Below are 9,449 nucleotides of genomic sequence, written 5' to 3' on the forward strand. Positions count from 1 at the left end.
GTGACATTAAAAGATGCAAGACTAATTAATTTTTGTTATGTTCCTTTATTGTTAAGACAATTGTAACTCATTTAATTCAATAAAACGAAATTTGTTTAATCCATGGTTGTGAAACAATGATTCTGTTACAACACTCCCCGACGTTTCCGCCACGTTTTGTTGTTTTACGTGGTCGGGGTGTGACACGACAAATATTTCGGAACATCAACATATACTCAACATACCTTAAATAACCTTTACATAACTTAGAAATAAGTTTTGAAGGCCTTGGTATGGCAAAAACAAGTTAATTCGCTAACAGGGACTAAACTTGACAAACTGCAAAAGTATGCCAATTTGAACTGTAACAAACATTCCGGAACATGTCCATAAGTTAAACATACCATAAATATCCTTTACATAGCTTAGAAATAGGCTTTGAGGGGTTTGGTATGCTAAAATAAACTTTTGGATCATTAAGGGGCTAAAAGTGTCAAAAAGTGCACAAGTTTGCACTTTCGCGCATAACTTACGTTCTGAATACATCCGGACATCCAAAAATTTATTATGTAAGCATCCTTATATTATGCCTTAGTGTTTGGCATGAGAAAAATCCATTCGTCGCGTCATTTGGGTCATTTTTCGCGCTTATGCGCATTCCGTCGTAATTAACCGAACATCGCGATCGTACGGCCAAACGAACCAACATCCGACATATTTTTGAGCATGTTTCATGTCCACAATGTTTAGGCATCATTTTAGGGCCTTAAAGTTGGCTCTACGGGCCTTAGAAGTGTCGGAAATGGCTTAAACATGCAACAGGGACCAAAACTACCAATTCTGAAAGTTTGTGCAGATCAGACATAGCCAGGCGGCCCGCCTGAGTTTTGTCTGCATCCTAACGCGGGCCGCGTGGCCCCTGCAGATGCAGAAAGTTGTTTTTCTTGCAAAACTTGGCCTTTCAAACACTCCAAAGGGCAATGCCCTTTCACAATCTGTAGAGTTAAGGTCATTATAAGCCACCACAACATCTTGACAAGTGTACGCATAAGATCGTGGCACGATATTCAAGAAACGATCCTAACGGCTTTACTTTTCCTATAAATACCCACCCCCCCCATTTGTGTTAAAACCCACAAAACTGATCAAAGAGCTCTAAGTTGATGCCATTGCTTCATACCTGAGCTCCTGGATCAAGTTTAGCTTTCGGCGACCCTTCGTAAGTGTCCTTTCGTTCTTTTAATCGCTTTCTAGTGCTAAAGTCAAACTTTGTTTGACTTTCTGCGTTGACCAGCCTATGGTCAACACGAAGTTCATTGGAACTTCATAACGTGAGCGTGATCACGATGGTTATAGTCCATGGCGACTATACCTACTGATTACCACGTTATCTAGGCTCAGTGACGAGTCGTAGTTTCGGCCAAAATGCGCATTCTTGCGTATTTTGTAACCAAACTACTCGTGAGCATCAAAGCCATTTGTTTTGATGCCAAACCTGTTTTCTAAACTTAGTTAAGCATGTTCTAACATGCTTAGCTCGTCACTTTTAGTATAATGCTTATATAGGGTCGTAAGGTAAGCGATCTAAACCATCGCTTATACTTTCGAACCCGACCCATTTGGTCGATCATTAGGATCCGACTAAACACATTAGGTGACCATAGCTATAACCTTCCGAGGTTATACCTTATGGCCACGATGTTAGGCGTTCCAAACGCGTTCTACGCAAATGACGCGTTAAGGTAGCATAAGCTACCTAGACGGGTATCCATCATCATCATCATCACGTTAAACTCTCAAAGTTTAACCCTAATCTCTCTCTAGCCTGGCGATTGTCGTCCCTCATGTAACCCTACTTTCTTCTTCGTAATCTTCTGATTAACAGGTTTGCTATTAGCGTCATTCTCTAGTACAGATTCTGTTACCAGTAGTGATCGATTTTAAAGTTAGGGTTTCTGTTTTTCGTTCTCAATCGCCGCCTGGATTAGGGTTTGCTCGTTCCTGTTTGGTTGCGTCGTTGTTTGATTGGAAGTCTTGTTGCATGTTCGTTTTTTTTCTTTTGATTATTGGAGAGAGTTGCCTGGTTAGGGTTTGTTTCGTTCCGATTGGATTCTGGTTGGGTTTTGATCGAACTTCAGCTTGACGGCAGATAGGGTTTTGATCGATTTCAATTGTAGGTTTCGGCTAGGGTTTGTCACGGCTGCCTTTGTTTCAGCCGGCAATCCTTTTGCTGAATCTCTGTTGACGGCAACTAGGGTTTCTCAATATTGGTATGGATAAACCTAAAAATTCTGGTGGAAACCAACAGGATACTCGTGGGAAGCCGCGATTATCGTTTGAAGAAATTGCTGCACGGTTTCTTGATGTTGATGGGAACACATTGCAGCCAAAGCGTGGTGTAACAATTAGAACACAAAATGACCCTAAGTCTTCAAACATCATCGATGATCTCACCAAGGTAACAGTTCCGAGTCGTTTGGAAACACGGGATGTCGAAAAGTCTGATAATTTTTGGGATTACTCTAGCAAGTCTACGCCAAAATCAGACCTATTTGGTGCACCTTTCTCGGCTGACAAGAGGAAACAAACAGGTTCTGGTTCTGCGGAACAATTATCCTTTGCGAATGGTGTGAAGGATTCTAAAGAGAAGGTTAACGTAAACTTTAGGGTGATGGAATCGAATGAGGTTGTTGAAGGAGCTGACGTTGTCATTCCACTGTCTTCAGTTAAACAAGTCACCGACAGGTATGCGAACACTTTGTATGGTTATTTTCTGGGCAAACGGCTGGCATTTCCTGTGGTTGATTTTTTTGCTAAGAACAATTGGGCAAAATATGGGTTGTCAAGAATTATGATGAATGCACATGGGTTTTTCTTCTTTAAGTTTAAAACGAAAGAAGGGATGGATCAAATGTTAGAGGATGGTCCGTGGATGATAAGAAATGTTCCAATCATTTTGAAAGCGTGGTCGGCCTCTATCAAGTTGGAAAAAGAGGATTTAAAAGCTATTCCGGTTTGGGTTAAGATGCATGATGTGCCGTTAGCGGCATTTACTGAGGATGGACTTAGTTTACTTGCATCTAAGATTGGGGTGCCTATAATGTTAGATTCGTATACTGCTACAATGTGTGCGGAATCTTGGGGAAGAAGCAGCTATGCTAGAGCTCTTATTGAAGTTCAGGCAGGAGTTGAGTTCAAGAAGAGTGTTACTGTTGCAATCCCATCTTTGGAGGGTCTTAGTCATTCAATGGTGGAGTTAAAATTGAGTATGATTGGGAGCCGTTAAGATGTTCATCTTGTTGTGTCTTCGGTCATGATGATAGCTCGTGCCCTAAGAACCCTCAGGTAAATTTGAGTGGGGATACTGAGAAAAAGAAAAATGATGACTTTCAGGTCGTAGGAGCCAAAAAGAAGAAACCTAATAATCAAGGGCTTCATATGAAAAACCAGAAGCCAAAGGTTGTCAACCCTAAACCAAAATCGTCCTCAAAGAGTCCGATGCAGAATCAGGTTTCAACGTCTAACCCGTTTGACATTCTGAAGGATGATAATGGTAATCAGGAAGGTACCACTATGGGTCGAGTGGAGAAGAAACCGTCGAGTGACAGGCAGGATTCAGATGAGGAGGTGGTTGAAGAAGTCTACAATGAAACTAGTAAATTTATGACATCGGGTACTCATCCTTTCTCTTCGAAAGCAAGGGCAAGCACTTCTTCTACCAAGTTCTCTAATGGATAGGCTGTCTACTTTTCGTCTGAAGGGGCTGCTGTTTTGTGGCTACTTTATCTTTGATGATGGTGGTTGAGGATTATGTTTTGTTTTTTTGCATTGTTTTGTCTACTAGATGTCTTGTCATGATGTATAGTAGACTAGGTTATGGGGTGTTATAGGTCTTTGGTTTTTTTTTGTTTGTTTTACATATATGGGGCATGTCCTGTATATGAACTAGTGTGGAACACATCCTCACTACTTGTACTTAATTGCGGTTGCATTTTAATAGATTCACCGGGGTAACCCTTTACCCAAAAAAAAAGCTACCTAGACGGGTCGTAATGGGTCGTAAGCACTTAGGTTAGGTTTCATTTTAGTATGTAGGCTTTGTTAAACCATATTACACGAGTCTCCATACTCGTTTGGTTTACGAACCCGCATACTATCCGATCCTTCCGATTTTGGTCCGGTATATTAATATAGCTACCTATTAGGTGTCGTTTGATATCCGTGATCTCTAGCTTTATTTGGGTATTATACAAGAACTTCAAAGCAATCTCAGGTGAGTACATTGAACCCCATCTTTTACTGTTTTCTAAACTGTTTTGGGGTGAAACACATGTGCCTACTTGTTACTTTCATGCTTTCCATGTTTTCACATCATATATCGGCTATGTTCGTTAGTACATTATAGTACATGATTTCATTACATTTCATGCTATGTATGCCCATTGTGTGCGTACTTAGTACATTGTTTTACATTACATGTGACAACTCGAATTTCCAAAGACTTCTATTTCGCATTTATTGCACGTTCATGTATTGTTTAGCTGTTTATTTGCACAATTGATTGCTATGAAAGTGTATACGGTTTGATGCGATGAATCGTATTGTGTGATTGTGCATGGTTGTTTGTTAATTGTAAAAGACTTGGTAAATATATGAACTTGGTGGTGAATCTATGAAATTGTCATGAGATGGTGTGCATGTGTAAGTAGAGGGTAATTAGTGAAATTTTAGAGATACTTAACCCTAATCCTTTTTTCACTAATCATTCTCTCAAAACCAAAGCACGTACTACATTCTCTAATCCCCTAGCAATCATCACCATCATCATTGGCACAAGGCCTTCAACACTTTGATTCTACATTTCCTCTAGAATCATTCAAGGTAATTGCTTATTGATTGTTGTAATACTTGTAAACCCTAATCGATTGCTTGATCATTATCAATTCTTGATTTGGTGTTCATGAAAACCCTAGCTCTCATATAATAATTCTGTGGTTTTTGATTAATGTTTGACTATGGTGAAATGATTAATGTTCTGTTGCGTAATCATATGCTGATCGTTAGGTGACTACCTTGTTAGAATACTGATCGTTGGTTTGATTTACTACATCGCATGTGTAAGAAATTAGGGTTTTTAGCGTAGAACGTAACTGTTACAATCGTGCAATGGAAGTTGAATATCTAATGAGTTATGTTTGTCAGAGTTTTGTAACCCTAATTAGTTGTCTGAGTTTTAAAGGAATGATTGATGTCCGAGTTTCATATGCTTCATATATCCGAATTTTTGTTGATAATATATGGTCCGAAGTATAATCATGAAGCCTTAGTCCGAATTTTTAATATGTAATCATGTGATCCGAGGTTTAAAAGGGACATGAAGTCCGACTTATATGCATACAACACTTAGTCTGAGTTTCCTTTACATATTGCTGGTCCGAATTTTAAGATGTAAGGAGAGTGGTCCGAGTTTTCTTTGAATGCATATAAGGTCCGAGTTCCTTTAATGAGATATGTCCGAACTTTTAATTAAATCAAGCATGTCCGAACTTTAATAAAATGTGAGAGGTCCGACCTTTATGATTTGGTGCCAAGGTCCGAGTTTTGACACACCATGATCTAGTCCGAGTTTAATCTTCATGTGTGGTCCGACCTTTGAAAACATAGGGATGTCCGACCTTGTTAACCCCCCCCCCTCTAGTCCGAGGTTGTGAAGGACAACCTCCCTTGTCCGAGTTTGTTTGTATGAGAGCCCATGGTCCGAACTTGTGGCCCAATCCTCTTCGGTCCGAGTTTAAACCCCCCAATCTCTCATGTCCGACTTTTGACACCCACATCCCCTTATCCGAATTTTAAAAGGGGTTAACCCCCCACACACTTGTCTGAGTTTTTATTTTTAGAAGGGCAAGGCCCTGTCTATTTTGCGTATGATTAATATGAAGACAGGTATTGTATGTTAATTCATGATTTGATCTGTTATGAGATGCCTGTAACACTGTTTAATGTGTTTACCTGGTAGAGCATGTTAACTGCCTGATTATCCTATCAAGTATGAAACTATATGGATTTGACTGACTACTTAAATGCCGCATGATGAATAATTGCCAAACACAATGTGACATTAGATTTGTGTGCAAGATTTGTTACGAACGAAAAACTGATTTATTACACGTGCATACTATAGGACTTGATTGATTAATTACAAGCACATAGTTAAGCATACCGAGCAAACCAAGGTGAGTTCACACAGCCAAGGCATGGGGTTCCCGGGTGGGAATGGGATTTGATGAACTATTGTATATACTTCGCTGATAGAACTACGACTAGACTAGTAACACTTATTGAACTGATCTTCGCACACCTGCCAAGGGTTGGCCGCGATATTATGACTGACTTCGCACACCTGCCTTTGGAAGGCCGCGAACTGAATTTACTAATCTTCGCACACCTGCCTGGTAGGCCGCGATACAGATAAACCTAGTCTAGAATACTCGGGAGGAACATCCCCTAATATCTTCGCATACCTGCCTGGGAGGCCGCGATGGAAACTAATACGATACATGACATAACGAACGAACATACTACTACTCACACTATACTATTACTGAACTGTTAACTGTGAACTCGCTCAACTAGTTGTTGACTCGTTGCTGCATGCCTTGCAGGATCTTAGGTACTTATGGAGCTTGCACTGGAGGCGCGGTCGTTGTGGACAAGGATCGTGATTACTATGTTGAACTGTTATGACATTTAAAACTATTAACTATGTTGGGTTACTTACATGCTTCCGCTACTTAAACTATGTTTTGTTGGAACATCAATTGTATTGAATTGGGTTTATGAATTTCTTTAATTATTTATATTGTTCAATATGATTGGTGGCTTGATCCTGGTCAGTCACGCTCCCAAGCGGTGATACTCCGCAGGTGGATTTTGGGGGTGTGACAGATTGGTATCAGAGCCATTGGTTATAGAGAACTTGGTTTTAATATGGGAAAACGTTTTTATTAAAACCAGACTATAACCAGAACAGTGCTCTCAACGATCCACAACGACGCTTCGCTCCACGTGCAAGACTCAACATCCGAGGTAATAAGGTTTATGTTTATTGCCTACATGCTAGAATTGCATAGAACTTTGCTCGTAGTATGCTTACATTACTTTGCTCACTACTTGTTATTGCTTGAGAACATTTATGTGCTTACACTCTTCTGTCATCGCACTATTCACGAACCTTTCTCACTTATGTTGCCTTTGATGTGAAGATCAATGGTCGGACGAATCAACATGACCCAAGCCCAGTTGACGGCTTTCGTTAATGAACAAGTTGCTGCGGCACTTGCAGCTGCTCAAGCAGGTAGTATACCCTGCAGTTTAGACTCACACTAGGATCTTTAGATCCTACATTAACTCTTGTGTTTAACCTTGTCCTATTCGTACACAATAGGTCAACACGCTCAGCAGCCCGTCTGCACCTTCAAAAACTTCATGGACTGTCGTCCAAGCTCATTCAGTGGCACCGAGGGGGCAGTGGGACTCCTCCATTGGTTTGAGAAGCTAGAATCTGTGTTCGAAATGTGTGAATGCCCTGAGGCTCGCAGGGTCAAGTACGCCACTGGTACTTTGGAGGGAATCGCGTTAACCTGGTGGAACGCGCAAGTACAGATCTTAGGGTTGGCAGCTGCTAACGCCACCCCTTGGAATGACTTCAAGGAATTGATTAAACGTGAATACTGCACTCGGGAAGACATCCACAAGCTGGAGGATGAGTTTTATCATTTGAAAATGACTGGGTCAGAAATCGAGGCTTATACCAAGAGGTCGAACGAGTTGGCTGTGCTATGTCCAACTATGGTGGACCCTCCATACAAGCGCATCGAGTTGTACCTCAAGGGTTTGGTGCCAGAAATTCAGAGCCACGTAACATCGGCCAATCTTGACAACATTCAGGCTATTCAGCGCCTCGCTCATCGTATTACAGATCAGGCAGTGGATCAGAACAGGCTGCCTAAACGTATCAGCGCTACTGCTACCGCTACCACTGCTACTACACTTGCTACTCCCAGTGAGAACAAAAGAAAGTGGGATGGGGATTCCAGCAAGGGATCAGTTTCTGTTCAGTCCCAAACACAGCAGCGCCGCACCAACGACTACCAGAGTCCAAATCAGCAATCATCAGGTGGTCAGGGGCAGGGTGGATATCGGGGAATTCACCCATGGTGTAATAAGTGCAACAAACACCACAGCGGAAGATGTCGCAGGGAACGGTGTCAAAGATGCCTCAAGATGGGTCATGAGGCTAAGGATTGTAGAAGCTCACGGCCAGCAAATCAGAACCAGCAACTCCCACCGCCAGCTCCACAGAATCAGCAGCAGCAGCCACAGCGTGGAAACCGGGGATGTTTCCAGTGTGGGGCTGAAGGTCACTTCAAACGCGATTGCCCTCAATTACATCAGAACCGGAACCGCAACAACAACAACCAGGGCAACGGGAACAACAACAACAACAACGGGGGAAACAACAACAATAATGGCAACGAAGCTCGGGGTCGTGCTTTTGTGCTAGGTCAGGGTGACGCAGTGAATGATCCCAATGTGGTTATGGGTAAGTTCCTTCTCGACGATATTTATGTTACTGTCTTATTTGATTCGGGTGCTGATACAAGTTATATGTCCTTGAAAATGAGTAAATTGTTAAAACGTACACCAACACCCCTAAACACCAAACATGTCGTAGAACTAGCAAAAAAAGTGTAGAAGCCATGCATGTAGTCAAGGGTTGTAACATCGTTCTAGCGGGTCAGACCTTCTCGATTAATCTTATTCCAATAGTTCTGGGTAGTTTCGACATCGTCATCGGCATGGATTGGTTATCCCAGCATCACGCAGAGATTTTATGCAAGGAAAAGGTCATTCGTATTCCTCGTTCTAGTCAAGAACCTCTCGAAGTTCAAGGCGACAAGAGTGGTGCCGTGGTTGGCATTATTTCTTTCTTGAAGGCTCAGAAATGCTTACGAGGTCATACGGCTATCTTGGCACTTGTTACTGATGCATCGACATAGGAGAAAAGAATAGAGGATATTCCAGTTGTACGCGAATTTCCTCAAGTGTTTCCTGAAGATTTACCAGGTCTACCGCCTCATCGCCAGGTCGAGTTTCAAGTCGAGCTAGCTCCAGGAGCGGCACCTATAGCTCGCGCACCGTATCGATTAGCTCCAACTGAACTGGAGGAACTGTCAAAGCAACTACAAGAGCTCTTGGATAAGGGCTTCATTCGTCCAAGCTCTTCGCCTTGGGGAGCTCCAGTATTATTCGTGAAAAAAAAGGACGGTACGTTCAGAATGTGCATCGACTACCGTGAACTCAACAAAGTGACGGTGAAGAACCGCTATCCTCTTCCTCGTATTGACGACTTATTCGACCAGTTGCAAGGGTCGAGTTACTACTCCAAGATTGATCTAAGGTCTGGTTAT

Source organism: Helianthus annuus, chromosome 15, assembly GCF_002127325.2.
Source record: "Helianthus annuus cultivar XRQ/B chromosome 15, HanXRQr2.0-SUNRISE, whole genome shotgun sequence".
Taxonomy (NCBI): Eukaryota; Viridiplantae; Streptophyta; class Magnoliopsida; order Asterales; family Asteraceae; genus Helianthus; species Helianthus annuus.